The 22,933-nt window shown below is 47.8% G+C and overlaps 1 protein-coding gene and 2 long non-coding RNA genes across 5 annotated transcripts in view; 2 read left to right on the forward strand and 1 right to left on the reverse strand.

The window, feature by feature from the left end:
* ABTB2 (ankyrin repeat and BTB domain containing 2) overlaps positions 1-22,933 on the forward strand; it is a 166,956-nt gene that overhangs the window by 47,516 nt on the left and 96,507 nt on the right. The gene's annotated exons all lie outside the window — the stretch shown is intronic.
* LOC111090944 lies at positions 1,200-14,928 on the reverse strand. Of its 2 annotated transcripts, none has more exons than XR_005373386.1 (3): positions 14,684-14,928; positions 11,572-11,661; positions 1,200-1,493 (listed from the first exon to the last, which is right to left on the reverse strand). It is a non-coding gene; the product is annotated as an uncharacterized LOC111090944 (long non-coding RNA). The 2 variants fall into 2 exon arrangements; XR_005373385.1 differs by lacking the exon at positions 1,200-1,493 and adding an exon at positions 10,861-10,995.
* Positions 12,710-21,831, forward strand: LOC111090946. Its single transcript, XR_005373390.1, has 3 exons — positions 12,710-15,121; positions 19,577-19,643; positions 19,890-21,831. It is a non-coding gene; the product is annotated as an uncharacterized LOC111090946 (long non-coding RNA).

Raw genomic sequence — 22,933 nt, forward strand, 5'->3', positions numbered from 1 at the left:
ACCCAGTGAGCCAAGACAGTGATGGAAGCCTTCAAGGCTGTGAGCTGCTTTTCTGTAATAACCTTAGGAAAGCTGGGAAACTAACCAGCCTGCAGAAATGCCCTATAATTGGGCAGAAAGACAGGAGACCACAGAGTTGTAGATAGAGATGAATTGTAGATAGAGCTGCTTCATCTCCTCTCCTTCCGTCATGCCTCCTTGTTAACGGCAAAGATCCAAGACAGCCCCATCTACCTGCTGGGGTGGAACGGATCCTCCCCTCCCCCACTCATAATAACTGGGAGGGAGGGATGGAGGGAAGTTAACCCAACTGGGAAAGAGTTTATGATTCACATTCTTTTCATGAGAAACAAACAAACAAAGAGCAAAAAGAAGAAAAACAAAAGGGTAGAAATGTTGAGAGTCCTTACAGGGACTGTTGCAACTTAAAACCTCTTCTCACTGGTTATGTTTACTGAGTACCAGGAGTTTGAGCTCATCCCACACCCCCAGTTTTCTTCCTTTAAGCCAAAGGATGAAAGAGCTATGAGGGGATGTATGAGCTCTGATTATGCCCAATTACATTTGGCAAGCCCAAGACAAAAATTAATGGGACCAGATTATTCTTCTGCACGAGACGCAGTATTGCCCAGCCTAACGATTTTAGCTCTTGCCATGCCGGAGATCGTCAAACAAATTAATAGCATGCTAATGGGTGCCTTTCAGGCTTCTCGTTTATATTAATGAGTTCCACTCCATCCGATAACCGGTGATTTATAGCATTGGAACTTGGAGGCTGGCTGTAAAGATTGTCTTTTGTCACTCTTCCTGGGGTGGAGCAGTCAGCCTAACAAGCTAAATGGTAGGGTTTTGTAATTGAATTCTAGAATGTGAAATGCCTGATCCGAGAACATTTCATTCTGATCATGGCTTTGGAAATTGAAAGGCCTTCACTATGTCTCCCACCACCCAAAGCTGAATGCAGTCTGATTCGGGTTTCCGCAACTCGTGAGACAGGAGTGTGACAGGATTCTTAATGTAGGGGTGTTCATGCTGAGCTAGCATGGCAGTTGGCTTCAGTGGGCTGTGGAATCGCTCCTCTCAAAGAGAACAATATATTTTTAAGAGCCATAAAGGAAGCCCCTTTCCTACCGCCAAGGTACTCTCATGCCCTGATTTCACCCTCCGTTCGCATGCATGGGAGGCAGAGAATACTGTGTGCCAGGTGCTGTGCCACCTGTTTTATTCTCATTTAGTGTTCCCAGTGGTTTTATGAAGCCGGTAGTTATAGTACTGCTGTCTCACAAAGGTGGAACTGGAGCGCAGAGAGACTCTCAGAGCCGGTCAGTGGTGGACTCAGACTCGGGCTTCCAGCCTCAGCAACCTCTGCTGCCTCCCGTATCTCCCGCTCCTCTCTCGCTAGCAGGGTAGGAACCATGCAGAACGGGAGCCCCAGACAAACGCCAGATACCCTTAGCACGAGGGCCCAGAGTGTCATCGATGCCAGTTTGAGCCTGGGAAAAGAAAAGCCAGTTGCAAATGAAAAGGCCCAGCCCCAGTCAGGCTTCAGGCAGGGTTGGTGTGCTGGCCTACGTTGTCCCATCAGGGGGTGGTGAGCTGGCTGGTCCCCGATGGAGCGAGATCTGCAGAGCCGCAGCCTCCTCAGGCTCTGCAAACAACCGCCTTCATTGTTTTCCATGAGGACTACGCTATCACAACGTCCCAAACATGCAATCCTTCCAAACGAGGGAACCCGATACCCTTGGAGCTCCTGGCTTAAACATCACAGGAACGTCCTGCTTAAATGATTATTATTTTTTTTCTTTTTACATCAATTTGGATTCATTTTCATTGGTCCATGACCACCGTGTATAGCCATGTCCTAGAAACGATCTGAAGACAGCTTATTTTTCATAAGCAATAGTCTGGAAACTTAATTGATATGCCATTCCTGCCTCCCAGTCCAAGCCCCTGCCCGGTCCATCCTCCTTACCTACTTTGACTTTGATTCTTTTAGTTCTTCCTATTTTACAATCACCAGCCATTCCAGAAAAACATCTGCTAAAAAGATCCATCCCCCGTAGTGGGAATTAAGTACATATTTTAACTTCAGACAATTTTACTTAATGTTTTCTACATTGCATGGAACGGAGGATTAATGCAGACGTCCCTGAAAATCTCCTATGAAACCTTAAGCTGCATCTTCAATCACTCAAACAGGTCAAGGGCCAGAATGTGAAAGAAGGTGAGAAGCACCAAGAATAAAATTAGAAAAGGGATCTTCATTAATGTAAACATTTATGCAGGCCCAGTTATGTAGGAAACACTGAAACTCTTTTGCTTTGGTGTATCCAAGCCAAGCATGGGTTTCTGCGGGAAGACCAAAAAGTAAAATGGCTTTTGAAAGTAATTGGTTTAAAAAAAAAACAAACAAATGAGATCCACCTCTTCCACCCCAACCCAAGTTTCTTTCTATAACCTTCAGGGTTTTAAAGGTAGAAATCAAGACCTGAGTTTTATGCCAAGGGTATGCCATAAGTGACTGAGTCCAGTTAGTAATATTGCAGTGAGATGTCGATGTAGGTTACGTGGTGTATATTGGGAGTGGTTGGTAGCCAGGAGTCCTGGGTTCTGGATCTGGTTCTTAACACACCTCCTGTGATCTTGGGCAAGTCACTTAGCCTCTCTCAGTCTGAGTGAGATGACCAAAGTTGGACAGATTGTCTGTATACACTCTGCCTGAACATATGGTTATGTTTTCATTTTAAGATATTCTACTCCAAAGCACATTAGAAAAAGTTAACCAGAATTTGGCTGACGTTCTTCGAGTTAACCACTTAAAAAAATACGTAGTTGAAAAGACTGGAGAAGGAACCGGCCCAAGGTACAAAGGCTTCAGAGAGGCAAGGGACTTTTCAGGAAAAGCAAATCCGTTCCTGAATTCACACAGAGCATCTACCGTGTGCCAGGCATGAGGCTAGCAAGTGGGGATATAAAATGGATACGTAGGTAAAGTGCCAAGACTAAACTATCTTCCTAAGGGAAATCCTTTTATTAAACGGGTTTCCTTTCATGGTAAGCCATATATAGATGGCTAAATTGTCCTAATGTTAGGCTTTTAGTCATTATGTACGTTAGGCTTTTATTTGTATATACAGACTCATGAATGGTGGTAAATCTTTCTACATCTTTGAGCATGTCAGGGTTGTCCAGAAGTCCAGGCTTGTTTAAAAAAAAAAAAAAAAAAAAAACAGAAACAGAAACAAAACCTTTCCTTTGCCATGTTTTTGTAATTGAAACCTCCCCGTGGGTTGGAGGACATCACTGACCTACAGTCTTCCCGGGGAGTGGCTGTTTATTTCTCCCACACTCTGTGTACACAGGGCCTGGACATAGGTCAGGACTCTCCCTCGCTCCTTATTGTCGTTTCCAGACCTCCCCACCCCACTCCCCCGATTTTCCCCTTAAAAAGAAAACAAACTCCCAGCTCCTTCGAAGCCTTGGGCATTTCAGATTATGCCACCCACGACTGTTCCTTATTTCATGAATCTGCACATCTTCAGATCCCCACCCCTCCTTGAAGATGGGGGCCCCCTGCCTCACTGCCTTTCTCGCCACTGCCACCCCCACCCCGTTCTGGGCAGCATCAGCACGCAAGAGAACAACACGCTCCTGGACCTTCACACTCCCAATGGTCTTGTCCTTTGCTGACTTTAGCCACCTGCTCTTGCTCCTACGCTCCTACCTGGGCCCTGTCATGACCACTAACTGCATCATCTCTAAAGTCATCTCATCTCTTCTCTTCTCTTCTCTCTCTCCCACAACCATCTCCTGTCTTTTTGGCTTAATTCTTCTGTCCTGACACTCAAGTGGTTCCTCTGTTCCTGTGGGACCTCCAATCCATTGATCCCACTGTCCAGGAACACCCTTCATTCTTTCCTTCCCTCCCTACCCGCGTTAGATTTCAGGACCCATCACTGTAATCACTGCCTTGTCTTTCGCTCCGTCTCACACTTTCTGGAAAATCTTAACCTTGGTTAAACCCCCCGCCCCCCACCTCTGCCCTCTGCCTGCTGGCACCCAAGCAGCTGAATGTGGCTGGAAAAGAACACGCACACAATCATCCTGATTAGATTCACTTTAGATTTATGGCCACATTCCTCAACTGAGCTTTCTGCTTTGGTTGGCAGTCCATTCACTAACTTTATTTTCCCCACACCTCCTCTCCTTTCTGAAACCTTAAACATTTTCCCTGTCTCTGTTCAGTTGCTGACTTTCCTTTATACATCACTGAGAAAATACCAACCATCAGAAGAGAATCTCCTTCTGTTGCCTTTGCCACATCCAGTGACCTCCTTGCATCTGTAGCCACACACTCCTACACCTCCGGTAGATGACCTGTTTCTCCACCTGTGTGTGGCCAACCCTCCGCTTCTGTATGAGCATCCCACACGCTCTAGCATGTGAAAGAGCCATCTCTGCTGGATCGTTCTCATCAGCAAAGACACTGTCTTACATAAATACTCTCCTAAATTTTTTTTTTTTTTGCCTTGACCTCATGCTCATGGCGCCTTCCCATTTCTGCATTCAGTCTAGAGTAAGACCCTCTGAAAACGTTGTGTCTACCTAATATAGTCATTTTCTCCCCTGTCCTCCTCCTATTGGGCCCACTGACCATCAGGGTTTCATCTCCACCCCGCCGGAGTTGTCCTTGTGGGGGTATCAGCAGCTCCCGTTCTATGTGCCTCATCTGACTGGATCTCTCAGAAGCATCATTTTCCTTTTGACTTTTACTTTGAACATCTTTCACATGTAAAGAAAGTTGCAAAGAGCCAGATCCCCAGGGTTCACATTTTACCATGTTTGCCCCGTGCTCACCCCCATCTGTGTCTTCCCCTGTGCACGCATAACACTGGGCACAGCAGGTCACTCCCAGTTCTTGGAACAGGTGTCTAGAGCACCCCGACTCTTTCTTCTTCACAGTCCCTTTGCTGGGTTCTTCTCCCTCCTTCCCTGGAGGGCTAGAGAGCTCTCCAGTGCTCAGCCTTGGGGCCTCTCATCTCTGCTGACTCCCTGGGTGATCTCATTTGGTTCTGAAACTCACCTTGTGCCTCCAGCCGGGGCTGCCTCCCTCGACCCCCGGCTCTTCTCCCACTGCCTCCTCTCTCCCATCAGATGTCGCAGTCTGGAACTGAGGTCCTGACTTCACCTCCCCAGACTCACTTCTTGCCTAGGGCTCCCTCTGTCCACGAGTGGCACATTTTAGTCACTCTGCCAAAAACTTGGCAGTTATCCTCGGTTCTTCTTTCTCCTGTCCCACATCTGATCCATCAGCCAGCCTGCTGGTTCTGCCTTCAAAGAATCCTGTCCCTGCACTGTTGCTATAATCTAGGCTTCTGTCTCCTCTCCCCTCCATGACATCAGCATCCTCCTAGCCTGTCCCCTGGAAACCAGAGCTTACCTTGCCACTCCCTGGCCAAAGGCCTCTCGTCACACTTAAAATCCAAGCGCCTTCAGTGGCCTCTGTGCCCTCTGTGATCTGGCCCCTGCATCCCCAGGTGACTCCTCTATTACCACCCCTCAGGGCTATGCACCTGCTGTTACCTTCCCCCAGGTGGCCTGTCACAGGTGCTCTCACTTGCTGCGGGTCTGCTTCAGGCCACCTCCTGAATGGCAAGGGACAGGGAGCTCCACTCCCCATCCCTCGCCATTCCCTTGTCTTGCTTGATTTTTCTTCGTATCGACAACCTCTCTCTGCTACATATATTTGCTTATTGTCCACGGTCCCCTTTCTACCCATTGGAAGGTAAGACCCTCAAGACAGGACTTGTGTCGGTTTGTGTCTGGGCCCTTGTGAGTGTAGGAGGCGTCCCGTCGAGTATCCCATATTCCAGTGGGGCAAACGCAAAATGACTGGCTGGTTTCTGAGAAGACTGGCAACCAGTAGCCCTGGCCTGGCCGTCTTCACCATGACTAAAAGGATCCTCAAGACCACTGGCTGGTTTCAGATTAACGCTGACAGTTACCAATTTGCAAAGTGGTAAGGATCGTCTTGTGCCATCAGGCATGTAGCTTCTTGCAGCTCTTTCCCAAGTTTCCAAGCGACTCTTTGCTCAATCATCCCTAGCCCCTTTGTGGAATACTGCAGCTTTTCCTTCATTACTGGGGAGGGAGTGGGGTTATTGGATGAACAAAAGGAATGCAGTGCTGGTGCTGATCCAGTGGACTTTAGACCAGGCATTCAAGCAGAATGAAATATCTGTTTGATTTAAGGCCTATTTAGATTTGCCTGCCATCTGCCCCAGTTCATTTGATCTACAAAATGGATAGCCTGGGTTTGGGAAGCAGCCTATCCATCTATATGGCCTGTGTTTTAGATGTGTAAATCTGCTGAGCTCAGGTTCCTACCACAAGTCATTTAATGGTAGCTTAGTTTTATTGATGTGAGCCATTGGAAGAAACTTTTTAAAAAACCCAAATTCTAACTTAGCTCCAAGAAGGGATATTTCTTTTCAGACCATTTTTGCCCAACTGAAAGCCCATTCATGTTAAATAACAACATTAAAAACAATTTAAAGATAAATCTAGGGCATCCCAGGTGCTTCAGCGGTTTAGTGCTGCCTTCAGCCCAGGGCGTGATCCTGGAGACCCAGGATGGACTCCCAGGTCAAGCTCCCTGCATGGATGGAGCCTGCTTTTCCCTCCTCCTGTGTCTCTGCCCCCTTCTCTCGGTGTCTCTCATAAAAAAATCTTCAAAAAAAAAAAAAAATCTAATCACAATCCGTCAGAGGAACAGTTTTCGGCCCCGTGTCGCACCCCCGGAGAGCCGCAGCCACGTCTGTCCCAGCCTGTGATCTTCCAGAGTCAGACTGCCAGTTTTGCAGCCCATGTGTTCGGTTGACAAAGGGGTCTCCAGCCCTGCTCCCTCCAGGCTGGGAATGTTGATTACAGACCCCTCACCCCAGCGCCAGGGGCTGGCTGGGAAGCAGAAGCTTGGTCCACTTGGGATGAAGACATCAAAGCAGATTCTGATCCAATTAGAAAAAGATACTATTGTCCTCTGAATTCCCAAAGTTTAGCAGGCTGTTAGGAACACTTAGCCAGTTTCCTTGGGGATCACGGTGGCATTGACTTAGAGCTGAAGCTCATTGATATGCACACATAAGGACAGGCTCTGGTCTCTCGGATGTGCAGGGAGCCTGAGGAACCTGGGAACCACTTGCTCCCTTTTCCACTCAGCAGATGAAGGTTTTCAGGGTTTGCACGGTGGCTATAAAATTCTATTTTTTCCTCAGTTGGTCTTCAATGAACATTAGTCTCTTGTGTCTTAGAAAGAAGAATATGAACACTTTATTGGGAAAAAAATTTATAACTGTTTCCATTTATAGCACTTCAGAGAATGAACATGGGAAATAGTTTAGGCTGGTAATTTTAGCTATTAGTCCTGGATGTGGAATTCCCGGAGACACTTATCCGTCTGTGTTCAAGTCGCAATTATTCTGTCCTCTCTGGCACACACTTTTCTTTTGTTCCACTTTTTTTTTTTTCCCTTCCCCTCTGAAGCTTTTCTGAGGGCCACCTGTCTTTGATGATGTATAGATGATTTTCATATCTGCCATATGTGGCTAATGAGCTGCTTAAAATATCTGCTTTCCTCAACTACTTCCATCTATTACAGAGAAGAACCACACTTTTAAAGTCTAGAAATTGGTTTTCCGGGGGCTCCTTGGGTTGGTGTGCACTGCTGAATCAGGGCGGAATTAGATAGAACCTCGCCAAGAGAAGTCCTGTCTCCTCTGCTCCCTGGCCACAGTGTAACCCTTCACTCCTGCTGGCATCTTGAAAGTGTGGATTATTGGTCTCAAATGAAACCGAACCCAAACCCAGTCCCACTCTGCAAAAAAGATACCTGCCCTCATCCAGTTAGTTGTTTGTATGCTGTAATCGTTTCATGATTTTGTCCACACCTAAACATGTGGGCTGTAAATATATTACATTTTACTCAATATTTCTCTCTAAATCCATCTTTAAAAATTTGGTCCTGTTCTGAGTAATACTGTCCACATCATTGAGTTTGATGGGGCTTAATTGTTTTCTAACGCATTGTACACGCTACTTTTTTAAAAATGTTAATCCAGATATCATTAAATTTCCTGGCATTACACAAAGAGTAATATTTCTTTTGCATGAGTGCTATTTTTCTTCCATAATGATTTAGAAATGACTTTTTGAGAGTATCAGGAGGTCTGTATTTTGAGTATATGTAGATTGTGAACCCTGTTCTGATTTTAGAAATGTGAAAACTCAAGACAAGGAGATATGCATAAGCACATTACAGTACTATACAAACATGAAGAATTTGCATGGCCTTGTCTGAATATAAAAAATAGAGCATTTAGGAACATTGTTTGAGATAGAAACAAAATAAAGATTAGAATCACTAAGGTCCCCACACTGTTTAAGATTTTAATCTTTTTTAAAGATTTTATTTATTTGAGAAAGATAGTGAGCAAGCAAGAAAACATGAGCAGTGGGTGGGGGGGTAGAGGGAGAGGGAGAGGGAGACATAGACTCCCCACAGAGCAGGGAGCCTGAGGCGGGGCTCGATCCTGGGACCACATTTAGGGTACAGTTTAGTATATATAAAATATATTCACATTGTTGTGAAACAGATCTCCAGAACTTTTTCATCTTGCAAATCTGAAACCTAGTACCCATTAAACAGCAGCCCTGTTCCCCCTCCTCCCAACCCCTGGTGACCATTCTACTCTTTTTTATGAATTAGACTACTTTAGCTACCTCATATATGTGGGATCATAAAGGGTTTGCCTCTTTGTGACCGGTTTAGTTCACACAACACAATGTCCTCAGGATTCACCCATGTTGTAGCATGTGTCAGCTCTCCTTCCTCCTTAAAGGCCAAATAATATTCCATGATATGTATATACCATATTTATTTGTCTGTCCATTGATGGACATTTGGGTAGCTCTGATCTCTTGACTATAGTGAACAGTGTTGCTGTGAACACAGATATGCAGATAATCTCTTCCAGACCTACTTTTGATTCTTTTGGATATATATACCCAGAAGTAAGATATTGCTGGATCACGTGGTAGTTCTATGTTAATATTTTTAAAATTTAATGTTAAAATACTAAACCTCGGGGCAGCCTGGGTGGCTCAGCGGTTTAGCGCTTGCCTTTGGCCCAGGGCATGATCCTGGAGTCCCGGGATCGAGTCCCACGTCGGGCTCCCTGCATGGAGCCTGCTTCTCCCTCTGCCTGTGTCTCTGCCTCTTTCTCTCTGGATCTCTCATGAATAAATAAATAAAATATTTTAAAAAATAAAAATAAAAATAGAATACTAAACCTCCATACTGTTTTCCATAGTGGTTGTACCATTTTACAGTCCTACCAACAGCGCACAAAGCTTTCAGTTTCTTCCATCCTTGCCAACAATTGTTATAGTCTGATTTGGGGATAGTAGCCACCCTAACAGGTAAGAGGTAGTGTCTCATTGTGCATCCATCCTGTTTTTATATATGTAGCACACATCTTTAAAACACAAGTGGGATCATATATGTGCTTTCTTTGTAGAAAACAGCTTTTCTCTATTGCCATATTTTTGTAAAAAGCTATTAACTTACATAAATATTTTAACTCTTAGTGCCAAGAGAATAACACAAGCTAAAGCAGAAGAGTAGGTTAGTTTGGTTTTGTTATTTTTAGACCAGGTATTTTTAACCACGGTTGTAATATATCCATTTGGAATCATTTTTTAAATTCTATTTTTGTTTCTGTAAATTTTTTAGTAATAACTTTGTAATACCCTAGTGCTTTTATTAATTCATTCTTTTTTTCTGACCTTCGGAGAAAAATGGAGTGAGCTAACATTCATCTACTTGTTTGCTGACTCTTAACTGCATGCTTAGAGAAGTGTTAGCTTGTGAGCAAATATGGAAATTGGCATTCTGAGAAAGTCTCGGGTGGGGGCCTTGGGGCTTGTAAAATCCAAAGCAGTAGGAGGAGCATTTGGGGGCCAGTATCAAAATCCCATTGTAAGAGCCAATACAACTGGTTTGCTGTGATTTAGGAGTCCCACTCAAATGTTTTCAGGGGCTAGGCCATTCATCTTTGTTCATTTTGTTAATGAAGGTGTTAGAGGTAGGACAATGGGGAATAGTGAGGACGATAGTCAGCTGCAGGCCCTGACCAAAAGCTATTCAAATTTAAACTTAAAAAAAAAAAAAAAGGCAAAGCTGTGTGGGCCAAGCAACACACATCTGGCCTGAATTGGGCCCCTGGGTACAATTTGACATCTGCTATGGAACTGGTTCTTTATGGGATATTCTTTGCCTTGGGGGTTGATTCACCATCTCTTAGGTTTTAGATACCTACAGCTAGCCCTCTCTCCTGCTCAGGGTCCAGAACCTTCTGCTCCTGGCTCATGCCCAGGGCCCATTCTGGCTGGCCTGCCGGGAGAAGTTGGCTCATCAGTTGACTTTAATAAGTCATTTGCATGGGAAGGAAGAGTTGGGGTCAGGGTAGCTTCAAGTTATGACCTGAGCATGGTTGGTTGGAGGGATCTCAAAAATGCCACGAGCTTTGTGGTGGTCCTGAAGTCAGGACCTGGGTAGACTCCAGCTCTGCTGCCTGTGAACATCATGTTCTGCCTTTGCAAATAGGATGAGGACAGTGAGGAAGGGGTTGCCGTGAGATTGAATAAGACAATGTAAATAAAGTGCCTGACACAGAGCCCAGCACACAGTGAGCCTGCATTAGCGTGAACCACGGCTGCTAGAACGTAGGGGCCTGGAGGGGGTATCCCGGCAAACCCCTAAAAGTACTTGCAGAGTGTTGTGTTGACATGCACTTTATTTTACCTGGGATGGGGCGGGGGGGGGCAGAGATCTGTTACCTTTCCTAAGATTCTAAACATCAACCAAGAGAGAACGGTGAAGCTGTTTAGGGATGCTGAGGATGTCCTTACCAAAGTGACAAGCAGGTCCTCCTGAGCCTAGGAATTACAAAGTCGTGTTTGGTTAGCTCTTTCCATCCTCATCAGAACTTGACTGATCCTAGATTTACGCCACCTGACCCATTTTCTTCACCAGCAGAGCCAGTTTTCCAGGCAGTGCCGATGTCAGAATTAGAAAAGCAGATCCTCCCTCAGCCGACGTGACCTCCATGAACACGTCCAAGTTGCTGGGTTTCCATTTGAAGGCAGGGATAGGGGTGGGGGCATGTGATGGATCACCGCGGAGGGACCGTGAAGGTCACTGCTGATGTTCTCACCAGATGCAGGAGGGCCCAGAGGAAAGCTGTGCTTTGTGTCAGGGCGATAAAGTAAAGCACTTCCGAGTATACTCGGCCACAGCCTTCCTCGCGCACCCGGGGAGTGATTTCTGCAGCAACATAGAAGCCGGCTTCTAGGGCAGTGACCTTGGAAGTGGGGCCCAGGGTCATCCTTCATTGTCATCCCCCTGGGGACTCTTGAGTCCCTAACCGCCTCCTCCCGCCTGCCCCCCTCCCTGCCCCCCGGGGCTGAAAACAGGCCTGAGGAGACTAATGAGGCAGTGGGGAAAGAGCACACCTAGTGCCTTGTCCTGCTTGATTGTTCCAGACCTCAGTGTGAGTGCTCAGGAAACGTCCAAGGAGTACTGGCGTCCAGGGGACACAGCTCCTGGAAAAATAGGATTATGCTTGTACTTGGGAGAGCTCTGAAGAGTGTCCTCATCCCTAGTTGGTCTCCTTTGTTGATGCAGTGGAGTCTTTTTAGATGCTGGGCTAGAAATGAGCGGAGACAAAGCCAGGTGGGTTAAAGGATGGGGAGAAGGACAGACCAATGGACAGGTCTGTGATAATGCAAGTATAGCAAAGTGTAAGTGACGACTCTAGGCTAGGCGTGGCTATAGCAGAGTTCACCATAAAATGTCTTCAACTTTGCTATATGTTTGAAAATGTTTTCAATAAGCAAATGTTGGGGGAAATGAAATATTTGGGTTTCTAAAAATTTGGAAAAGGGTACAAAGGAATTCATATTTTTGTGATTTCACTGTCGTTCCCCTCCCCCCCGTAATCGTTTTGCTGTTTTGTTCAAGCTCTGTCTAATTCTTGGTCTAGTCACTGTGTTGGGCATGTTTGGGCATGTCCTAGATGATGTGGATATGACAGTGAGCAAGATAGTCCTCTGACTGCCAAATATACATACTTCCCTCTTTGTTGGGAGGACAGATAATAGTGAAATGTTCTAGAACCAGAAAAAACAAACAAACAAAAAAAGCCACAGAAACACTGTGTTGCATGCCAAAGGCTCAGGAAAGGTCCCTCCAGGGAGGAGACATTGGAGCTGGGACCCCGGTGAGCTGAAGGCACTGGCCAGCCGTGCAAGGTGAAGGGAGGAACATTACAGGTAGTGCAGAGGCCTAGGGATGGGGAGGAGCTTGGCGTTTCTGAAGAAAGAAAAGGCAGCTAGTGTTGGAGGTGGGGGTACAGAGAGAGGTCACAAGAAAGGCCTGGAATGTTCCTCTGATTGCAGGAGGCAACCATGGGTGGGGGTGGGGAGGGCATTCCATTGGGTAGATCTCTGGGTTACTGTGCACATCAGCTATGATGAATGGGGTCCCCGAAGCTGAGTAATGCAGGTAGAGGCCCCAGCGTCAGGCGGAGAGGCTGTGTGTGTGTGTTGTGTAAAGGCTGTCACTGGAAGGATTTTAAACAAGTGGCTCTATTTGGCGACTAGGATCAGTCCATCGTTCATGATTACAGAATTTCTCCACCCCCATCCCAGGATGGGATCAGTTCTACTGGTACTTTTTTGTTTTTTTAATTGTCATCATATGGTAAAATTGGCTTTGGAGCATGTGTACAGTTCTCTGAGTTTTAATGCATGTGTTACATTTGTAACCATCACCACAGTCAAGATGCAGAACAGATCCATCACTTCCAAAAGCTCCGTATTTGCTCTGCTTTATGGTCACCCTCTCCCCCTACCCAACCCCGACAACGACTGTTCTGTTCTGCAACATGATGGTTCTTTTGAGAGCTTCATGTACATGCAATCGTGTAATACGTAACATTTTGAGACTGGCCGTTTTCACGCAGCATCATGCCCATGAATATATTTCTCAGCCTCCTGGGGACTTGTTGAGAAGAATAGTTAAGTGGCTTTTGTTTTGCTGGGAGTATGGGCAGGGGAAGAAACGACAGGAATGTGGTGGTGGATCCTGAGGACCAGAACGGGGAGTGGGGACTTCAGCGGGCTCTGGGAGAGAAGACTGGAGGGAGGCCAGGTGAAGTTTCCTCCTCTCGGTGTGTGGTGTAAACTTCTTTCGATTTTTCCCTAAGAAATTTTCAGTACCGTTGGGTCACAGAGTTGCACTTATTTGGAGGATATGCCCACAGTCAACCTTCTGCTCCAAGATGCACCCCGGACCGTGGACAGACTGCTCGTCGGGTTCCCAGATGCAAGCTTCAGGGGAGCAACTTTTGGCTTAATGAAACAGAAAACAGTGGAATGAAAGGAATAGGAGGGCGGTCGCCTCCCTGTTTCTGAAAAGCAATGACACAGGCTGGCCAAGTGCTATGCCCTTGGGCTGGGAGAGGGCCTGGTGAGCCCTGCCCAGCTCTTGGAAAGGCACGACTCCCTGACCAAACCCAGCAGTTTGTGCACGTGTGTGGGGGTGTGAGTGTAATGGGACCAAAGGTGGGGCTGCACGCCCCGGCCTTCCCAGCTAGGCTCCCGCAAGCACGGGCCCACCTTTGACCTTCCCGAGATGACGGCTATAGGATGGCTTTGCAAACTACAAACTACCGTGGTCCTTTCATGGTCACTGGCCCTCTCTGCCCCTTCCTGGCCACAGGAGCTACAAGATAATTAAAAAAGAGGGGGCGGTGGGGAGGCCAACCTGTTTTCCCGCTGGCAAGGATGCATTGCCATGTTCCTCCGGTTACCGCCAGAGCGGAGCACACGCCAGGTCCTGCTGCATAATGACGAGTCCCCGGAGCCCCCCGATAGTGATCGATAGCCCCCGCCTCGCTCTGGGGCTCGCATAATGAGCTGTGCAGCCCGGCCAGAGTCGCCAGCGTCCCCAGCCAGCCTCGGGGAAGCCTCCCCTCCCCCACCATCCACTCCAACGGCCACCGGCCCCCTCCCCACCCGCCACCTCGGTTGGGTTTCCCCTTGATTGGCAGAGGCCTGTTATTTCCGCCCGGGCTGCCTGACAGCCCCTCCGCCTGGTCTAATTATGCCGCTCTGTTCGGGCCACCGCGACCCCAGGAAGGCTTTATCAGATTGTCCAACTGACCGTGACCAGATCTCCAGCACCTGCCTCCCTTGCCGATGGAGGAGGGAAGGTGCTTACACGCAGCAGAGCTGGGGGCTGATTGACTGGCCGGGCTCCTGGGCTGGGGACGGCCCGTCTGGGTGTCAGGGATGAAGAATGGAGTCGCCTCACCACCCAGCCTCATTAAGGCCCGTCCAGGTCTAGACAGTATCCAGTGGGGGGTGGGGGGGAGGTGGTGAGCACAGCGCCTGCTGCCATTGTTCGGGGCTCCAGGGACACGTTTGAGGCCGCAGCCGGGTCCTTGGGTCCGTCTCTTACCATTTTTATGTCCTCTGCACCCCCAGCCCTTCCCTTTAACAGTCGTCCATCCCCTGCTTCCTGTTCATCCTTCTCCAATCCCCCCTAAGTGTGGCCTCCTACCTTCCTTCTAGTATCAGAGGCAGCCAATCAGAATTACTGTCTGGGGTTGGTTGCTTTTGCTGTCGTGAGTGTCCCACTCGTGAATGGAACCTCTGGCACTGCCCACCTAGTTCAGGCGGCCATGGGTGCTTCTGGCTACACAGCATTTCTGGAGGGCAGCCCAGCATTGGGGCACTCCTCTGGTGGCTGTGGGAACTGGCTCCTTTTGATAGGAACATTAAGTCATCAGTGTCCTTCAGAGTTCCATCTAGATCACTTGCTCGTTGGTCACTACGGCGACCTGAGGAGGTGAGAGTTTTCCAAAAGCCAAGCCATTTCTGCCCTCCTGGGTGATGGGATTTGGGCTGAGCCAAGCCCCCGCATCTAAGAATCATGGACTGGGCTTTGCTTCTCAAACTGTGAGCCCTGGACCAGCCTCAGCATCACCTGGGAATGCAGGTTAGAAAGGCAGAGTGTCTGGCCCGACCCCAGACCTGCTGAATCCAAGTACGCATTTTGACAAGATCTTGGGGAGCACGTATTTGGTGCAGTTCCAGATGCTCTGTACCAGGACAGTATAAACCCGGGTAGGGATCCCTCTAGATTTGCCAGGAAGTAAAAGAACCCAGCAACTGACTCCCATGAACTGGCTGGCAAAGAGTCCATTCTCCCTTCTAGCTTCAGAGGAGACATTACTAGGAAACAAGAAAACCAATTTGAAGCATCTTTACTGACAGTAAAGAACCAAATATGAGTCTTGACCCCTGGGACTAAGCTTCCTGGCAGTTTCTCCTCATTCCCGGGGAAATGTTTTGGTGTTAAACGACCACCTACAAAATATAGTGTCATCTGGAGCCACCTTGTGATGATACCCTCCAGGCTGGCTGGCATTTACTGACAATTTTCTATCTTGATCTGTGTCCTAAATTACTGCTATTTGCCTTTGGTTGATTTGAAACTTTGAAGCTTAGATTTATGAGGTTTTGTTTTCTTTTCAATATATATTTTTACACCTGCCAAATGGATGCATATTGCTTCTTCAATCAGAAGAAAACTTTTTATAATTTTTTGTACAACTAACATGTTCAGTGTAAACAAACTTTAAAAAATAATGTGCTGCTTTTTGATGATCCATAAAGTCATCTATAATTTCACCACTTGGAGAGTGTCTTCAAGATGTTAATGCACACATAGAGATTTTTTTTTAACAAAATTGTGACGTCACTTGCATACTATTTCATAATCTATTCATTTCAATACATTATAAATATCATTCTAAGTCAATAAGCATAGGTCTTCTACATATTTAATATCTTGCAGAGTATTTTGTTCTATGGGATTCTCTGCATAATGGATTTTTGTAATTCATCACCTGTGACTGGGTATTTGGATTTACAGTCTCTTTCTCTGTTTTATCAACACTGGCATGAACTTCATCTGTAGCAAAATATTTGCACATGGTCTAAATGACTACTTTAGGATAACTTTTTGAATACATACAAAAAACATAAGATTTGAATGAGAGGCCCAAAGTTCCAAGAGCTGGAAGATAGACTTTGAGACGTCTATCCTTCCTGGGATGGAATGTAGCCTGTATCCATTAATATGGACTTCAAGAGAATTAGCTGTCAATATGCTGGAACTAGGGAGTACAGCTTCATTGCGACATATGGCTCTTAGGAATCATCTGGGTTTTCTGAAGAAAACAAATTATTTGGCCTCCAGAACTCAGTGGCCTGCCTGGCCGGTGGCCACAAAGGTCGGTGCTAGGATTTCCAAGTATGGTTGGCCCAGGGTTGGTGATAGTTGCAAAATCACCTCAACAATAGAGCTCAGGGGAGGTACAGAGGCTCTTTTAAGTGGGTGGGAAGCCTGACACTCTATGTACCTATGGGGCCACACCCTGGACTTTAGTAGAAGTCAGAGCAGATCCACGGCTTGGGTGTGGGCAGCTGTGCTAAAAGGGGAACGTGAGGTGGTTTCAAGCCAGTGCAGAGCTGAGAGCCCAGCTTGCAGAGTAGAGTGACCTCCACACCAAAGGACAGCCAGCCTGGGTGGAACCAGGATCGACAGTTTCAGTGAGAAGGTCTTAGAGAACTCCTGCTGTATACTTGGCAGATAGTGAAGAACTCTTGATATGCACGGAAGGGATGCCTTTGCCTGCATGCAATTTGGGGTGCACACTCCAGGTCCAGGAAGGACTCTGCTGGGTGTCAGTGCTCCTGCTGAGACCGTGGTTGGGGCAGAGGTTCTCATTCCTGCAGGGCTGTTAGCTGTTCGTCACATTTATGTTCCAGGCTCTCCCATGTAAGGCAGCCATGGCCCCTCCAAACACAGCCTCCTCCTTGGCTTACAACAACCTCTCCTCTTTGCTTTATCTGTATCACAATCAGGGCATCTTCCATTGTCTTCATTATATTCTCTTTAGTTCTATGCATGTCTCAGGAAAAGCAGGATGTAGGGTAAGACACCCAGGGATTTTGAGTTCACCAGCTCTTCGCTTAGCATTCTGCTGCTACCACTACTGGGTCATCCTTGGGCAGGTTACGGTTACTTAACTTCTTTGTAAAACAGGGTGGTTGTAGGGATTAGAAGTGACGACATGTAAAGCAGCCCCCTTAGTATCTGGCTGAATGGGAGGTGCTTAAATTGTCTATTAGTCTGGAGGGCTTAGCCTAGTCTACTCTGTAAGGGTTGAAGGACCATCTTTATCTGTAGGCAGATCCCACTAGACATGCATATTAGGTTGGTAATAGGGGATCTGAGGTCGAAGGCTTGGGACAGCTATGGTGCCTCCCAGACCCGGGCTGTGAAAACAATCACTGCCAACAGATTGTAGAGCTGTGCCTTCCTAAAACGAAAATGGGAAGAAGAGAGGAACCCCGGGGCAGCTGTTGGGGCTAGGAAGGGGCTGGGTGACGGAAGGCTTCCGCAGAGGGCACTCCACGCAGGCACAGCAAGAACTGTGTGAGGCTCTCCTCTCTGACCTATATGCTGGAGCCCAACCAGCCCAGCAGGCAAGAGCTGGAGACACAGCCTGGGAACTTAGCCCGGTCTAACTCACCATCTTAGCTCCAGACTTACCTTCCTTTGCCATGATGTCTAGGATAGTGATCAAGCCTGCATGTACCAGGGTCCTGCCCCAGCTTAATCCTTTCTGCTTGTGTAACCTGGGGCAAGCTTCTGACCATTTCTCAACTCAGTGTTCTCATCTGTACAATGGGGATAATAGTACCTGCTGTCTAGGATCCTTGAGAAGATCAAATGGGTTTATTTATAAAAAGCATTTAGAATAGTGACTGGGTTATAGAAGGCATTTTCTCTATGAATGCTTGCTAGTGCCTTCTGGGGTTTGCATCCCCACACCTCAGGCCTTTTCTTCTTGACATCTTATTTCTCCTTGAGAGCAAAATCCCCCTCTGATCCGTTTAGCCCCACAATAGGTAGCCCAAAGTAAGGACTCCTGAATGTTTGTTGGATGGATAGGTGGGGGAAGCTCAGGCTATGATACGAGGTGCACCTGGGTTCAAATCCTCACTCTGCCTCCATCTCTGGATCTTTGACTGCTCTGGCCTCATTGCCTTATCTATAAAATGGGGTCAGTAGTAGACTGGTTACAGGGCTCAGGCAGTGAAGACGAAATTGTAGAACACGTGCACAGCACATGGCAGTGTGAGTTTTCAGGAAACGATGATGCCCATGCTGAGGAGTGAAACCGTGCCTCATTCGCCCTCACTCTACTGCATCAAGTAGGTGGCTTGTGCATTTTTTGAGGTTTCATTTTTGAAGTAAGAGGATGATTTCCACTTTCTGTTTCATTTCCCCCCGTGACTGTCAGAACACTAGGAGGAAAGCAGGACCTCTGTGCACACATGCATCCTTTCCTGTAGAGCTGCATTTCTGCGTCTTTCACAAGGCATTCTCAAGCATTAGGCCACCCAAAAGGTTCATGGCAGCCTTTGGAGTCCACTGCATGTCCTCAGTGGCCACGATGATTGGGCATCTCCCCAGCCTGTTTGTGGTAGTAGCCTGACTTGGAGCATATCTCCTAAATGTTGCCAAGTTGGAATGGAGTCTCCAACTTGGAAAGGCCAAACACAGAGCTTTGTGTGTGCACTGATTTCATGCTCACAAATGCACCTGTGCAGCATCTACTCCCACCAGAGTGTTAGACATATGGAAGACCTGGCAGGCAGGAAAGCTGTGTTACCAACAAGGCTCAGACCCTACAAGGCACTGTGGGAAGCCAGAGGGAGACCGTGTTTCTGTGTTTCTGTCCACTGTGTGCTCACAGGAGCTGGTGACACTCAGCCATTCCCTCATTGTGGAAGCCAGCACATTGGACAGCCTTAGTTTCCTTCTCTGGGGGTGTGGGGTGGTGATTATGAAGTAGAGGACTCCAGTATCACCTAATCCCCAAAGTGAATCTCAGATCACTGATCATGTCCTTACCCATAGGAAAAGTTTCCATGACCAAATATGTTTGGAAAATGTGTTACACTGTCTTTCCTTCTTGGCATTTTATAATACGCGTCTGTGCATTCAAGGCTCTTGAGAAGTTCTGCAATCCGGGAACAAACTTAACATTGTTTAATCAGTAGTGCCCAAATGTAATTCACCGTGAACCCTTTTCTTTTTTTCTTTTTTTTCATGTAACATCTATTAGCTTTGCTAGGGGCTAGGCAAAGAAACACTGAAGAAATCTAACTATCTTAAAAGAGTTTATAACAAGTGATATGTAAACATTAAGAAGAGATAATCCATAATTTTTTAATAAGACATTTAGAAAATGGCAGGATTTTAATTCAAGTATTTTTAAGTACTTGGCCAAAAAATAAATATATATATATTGGGTAATTTTTTTGTGGCCAGTCACTTTTTGGTTTGATTGTAAAATATGCAATGTCTCACCAGCCTACTGTCATGTGACCCACCTGAAGATGCCTCCACTGGGGGCAAGACTTGCACTCGAGGAGTAAAGGTAAAACTTGAAATTTCAAATATGTTCTTCCTGAGACCCTGGATTAACTGGGGTTGTGCATTCAAGTAGTGCCCTTTGAGCCTTTAAACTCACATTCTCAGCCAATTGGGCATCTCCTGGGCCAGCCCCTGATCTAGTTGTTAACAGCTAGCTTGCGTAGTATTAGCTCAAAGCATTATGAAAGATCGACAATGATAGATTTATCCCGAAAAATATTTTTCATATATTTTGTGTCTCTGGGGATAGCACTAATCCACAAAACTGCCTTGCAATGGAATTGCCTTGACAAGAATCACTTGAAAATGTGAGCGTCCTCCTGATGCTGCACCGTGGAAATCGGGATGAGTTACCAGACCCCCACCAGCCTCATTGCTCACTTCCTTAGACTGTCCTCATAAGGAAGGGAGACGTGGATCTGCAGGTCACCGTTCTCCTGGATTGGAGAGTTCATTAGGTCACTTCTGAAACCTCTGTGCCAGCTAAGCAAGAAACAATGAGTCCCCTGCAAGCTTTTATTTATTATTACAGCCCTCCAACTGTACATCCCACTCACCCCTTTGCTCCTGTGGCTGGTCAAGCTAATTTGATTTGACATCCTGGCATTTGAGATTTGTCAAGTATTGTAACCCTAAGCGGTACTAATATTGAAAACCATACTCGAAATTTATATAATCCAGATGTGCATGCCAATAGAGCAGATGAAATGGCAGGCTTGGGCCAGGGTGTGTGTGTGTGTGTGTGTGTGTGCGCGCGTGTGTGTACACGTGTGTTAACAATCCTGTTGCCCTATATTTTTTCCACAGGGTATATATAGCCAAGAAGGATTTTATGTATTAATATTTTCCCTTAAGAATAGTAACTGGATTATGACATATAGCTTTAAGTAAGTATCAGCATTGGTTTTATTTGCAGCCAAGAATAACTGATTAAGTTTGGGGGAGCAGGAAGGTCTATTCTAAATGCTTTTTAAAACTTCTAAATTGGTCAGGACCCTTCAGCAGTGCGGTCTGGGGAATTATTAGTCACACCGAGTCGGGATTTTTGACAGGTCTCTCTTTAATGTCAAATTTCTTTTTCCTACTTGGACATGTCATTCTTCCCGTTGGAGGGCCTTTGGTGTGATCCTGAAGACTTTGACTCCTGAGCTGGTATTTCTGAGCCCTCCCACGTTGGTAAATGCCCAGAGGCCGTTTCTCTTTTCTGTAAGCTCAACAAGTGGCTGAGTTGAACTCGCAGAGATCTCTCTGTCCCAGTGCGTGACAGCGACCTTGCTTGGAGTGCTTGGGTGTCTCCTGTCTCCGCCGGCCAGCGGTGCCCCCCGTGACGCCTCTAGCAGGATGGTCCCTCCTCTGGCCGTCGCTCCGCTCACCTGTGAAGACGACCACGGCCGACCCGATAGAGCAGTGCGTGCGGCTCGGTGGTGGTGTTCTCGACATGAAAGGGCGGCGGGATGTATGATTATTCCTTCGCCCGCTGTCATAATTAACTATCCTCAACTTGACCCAGCAGGCCGGGGAAAACTGGCCGTACCAGCTCAGTAGCAGCAGCTGAGAGATGATACAGAAAGGAGACCCAGAGCTGACGCCCACGGATGGGGGGGCCGTGTGGCCTTGGAGCTGCACCGGGCCCAGGGTCCTCCCAGGCTATTGCGAGATGGGAAGTGAAAGGTCCCGGTGCTGTGCCAGCCCCTCCCAGGGCAGAATGGGAGGAAAATGACGCCTGATGTTCAGGGGAGGCTCGTGGCAAGTCGTCGCCCCCCTGTGTCCCCTCCACGGGGTGGCTCTGGAGAACGTCTAGCACGCCGGTTCCGAGGCGGGCAGGACGGAACCCTCCTCGCGGGGGCAGGTGGGGCGTCCACCAGCTGTCCTGGGGACGTGCTGTACGGCCCTAACTCCAAGAGGCCGAGGGGGACCCTGCCCGTACCTCTGACTCCCCCCCGCAGAGCGGTGCCCGGGGCCCCGGCCCTGTCCCCACGCGGGACCGGAGGAGGGAATGCCGGCGTGCATCCAAGCTAAGTAGATGCCGAATGATGGGCTCTCATTTCCCTGTCGGGGTCTGGATCGGGGTCGGAGGGGAGGGCGTCCGTGTGTATGCGGCCCCGTGGTTGGTGTAGTTGGCAGGTGCTCCAGGCCCGGGGAGTAGAGTGAGAGATCCAGAGCGCAGGCGCCTGTCACCACCCGGGCAGGTGATGCCCCCGGGCTGGTCAAGGCCGCTGGTCTGGTTCTCCCCACCGCCCGCCGTCACCCCCCCCCCCCCCCCCCCCCCACCTAGTCGGGAATGACCGGCAGCCTCCGCTGAGGCCGAGAGCAGGCTGGAAGTGGGAGGGCAGGAGAGGTTTCCAGGGCCCGGACGCATCGTGGGGTTGCAAGGCACCTCTACTCAGCGTTTGTGCCAGGCTGAGCCAGGGCGGGCTGACCCCGTGTCTGCTAGGATCCCAGGACTGGCGTGCAGTTCTGCAAATCCACGGGTCTGACCCTTTATCTCCCATATGAAAGGCAGTGAGACCTGCTTGGCCAAAAAAGAAAAAAAAAAAAAAAAACTTGTCTTTTCTTTTTAAAATGTTATCCAGCTGACGTGTGCTGGGTTTTGTTTGTTAATATATACAAACCATTCCAACCCACTACCTAATGCAGGGATGCATAAGATCATCCTAGAAGGGCTGTAACCATGGGGACGCCTGGGGGGCTCAGTAGTGGAGCGTCTGCCTTGGGCCCAGGGCGTGATCCCGGGGTTCCGGGATCGAGTCCCACATGGGACCCCCCTGCATGGAGCCTGCTTCTCCTTCTGCCTGTGTCTCAGCCTCTCTCTGTGTCTGTCTCTCATGAATAAATAAATAAAATCTTTTAAAAAAAAAAGGGCTGTAACCAGACCCGAGCCAAGCATGCATCATAGCACTAGTGAAAGGCAGAATGAGAGCCAGCCTCGAGGAACTGTGGCTGTGGGGTGGCGAGTACAGCCCTGTGGCTCACAGCTTCAACATGCGAGTTTTTTTTTTTTAATTATTTATTTATTTATTCATGATATATAGAGAGAGGCAGAGACACAGGAGGAGGGAGAAGCAGGCTCCATGCCAGAAGCCTGATGCAGGACTCGATCCTGGGACTCCAGGATCAGGCCCTGGGCCAAAGGCAGGCGCCAAACTGCTGAGCCACCCAAGGATCCCCCAACGGGCGAGTTCTTGAGCCTGGGTTTAAATCCTGACTCTGTGGCTTAGCTGCTCTCAGCCTCCCCTACCTTCTCTTCTTTTACTGTATGTTGGGGCGATGTACCTCATCTGTGTGCCTAGCACA

Source organism: Canis lupus, chromosome 18, assembly GCF_011100685.1.
Source record: "Canis lupus familiaris isolate Mischka breed German Shepherd chromosome 18, alternate assembly UU_Cfam_GSD_1.0, whole genome shotgun sequence".
Taxonomy (NCBI): Eukaryota; Metazoa; Chordata; class Mammalia; order Carnivora; family Canidae; genus Canis; species Canis lupus.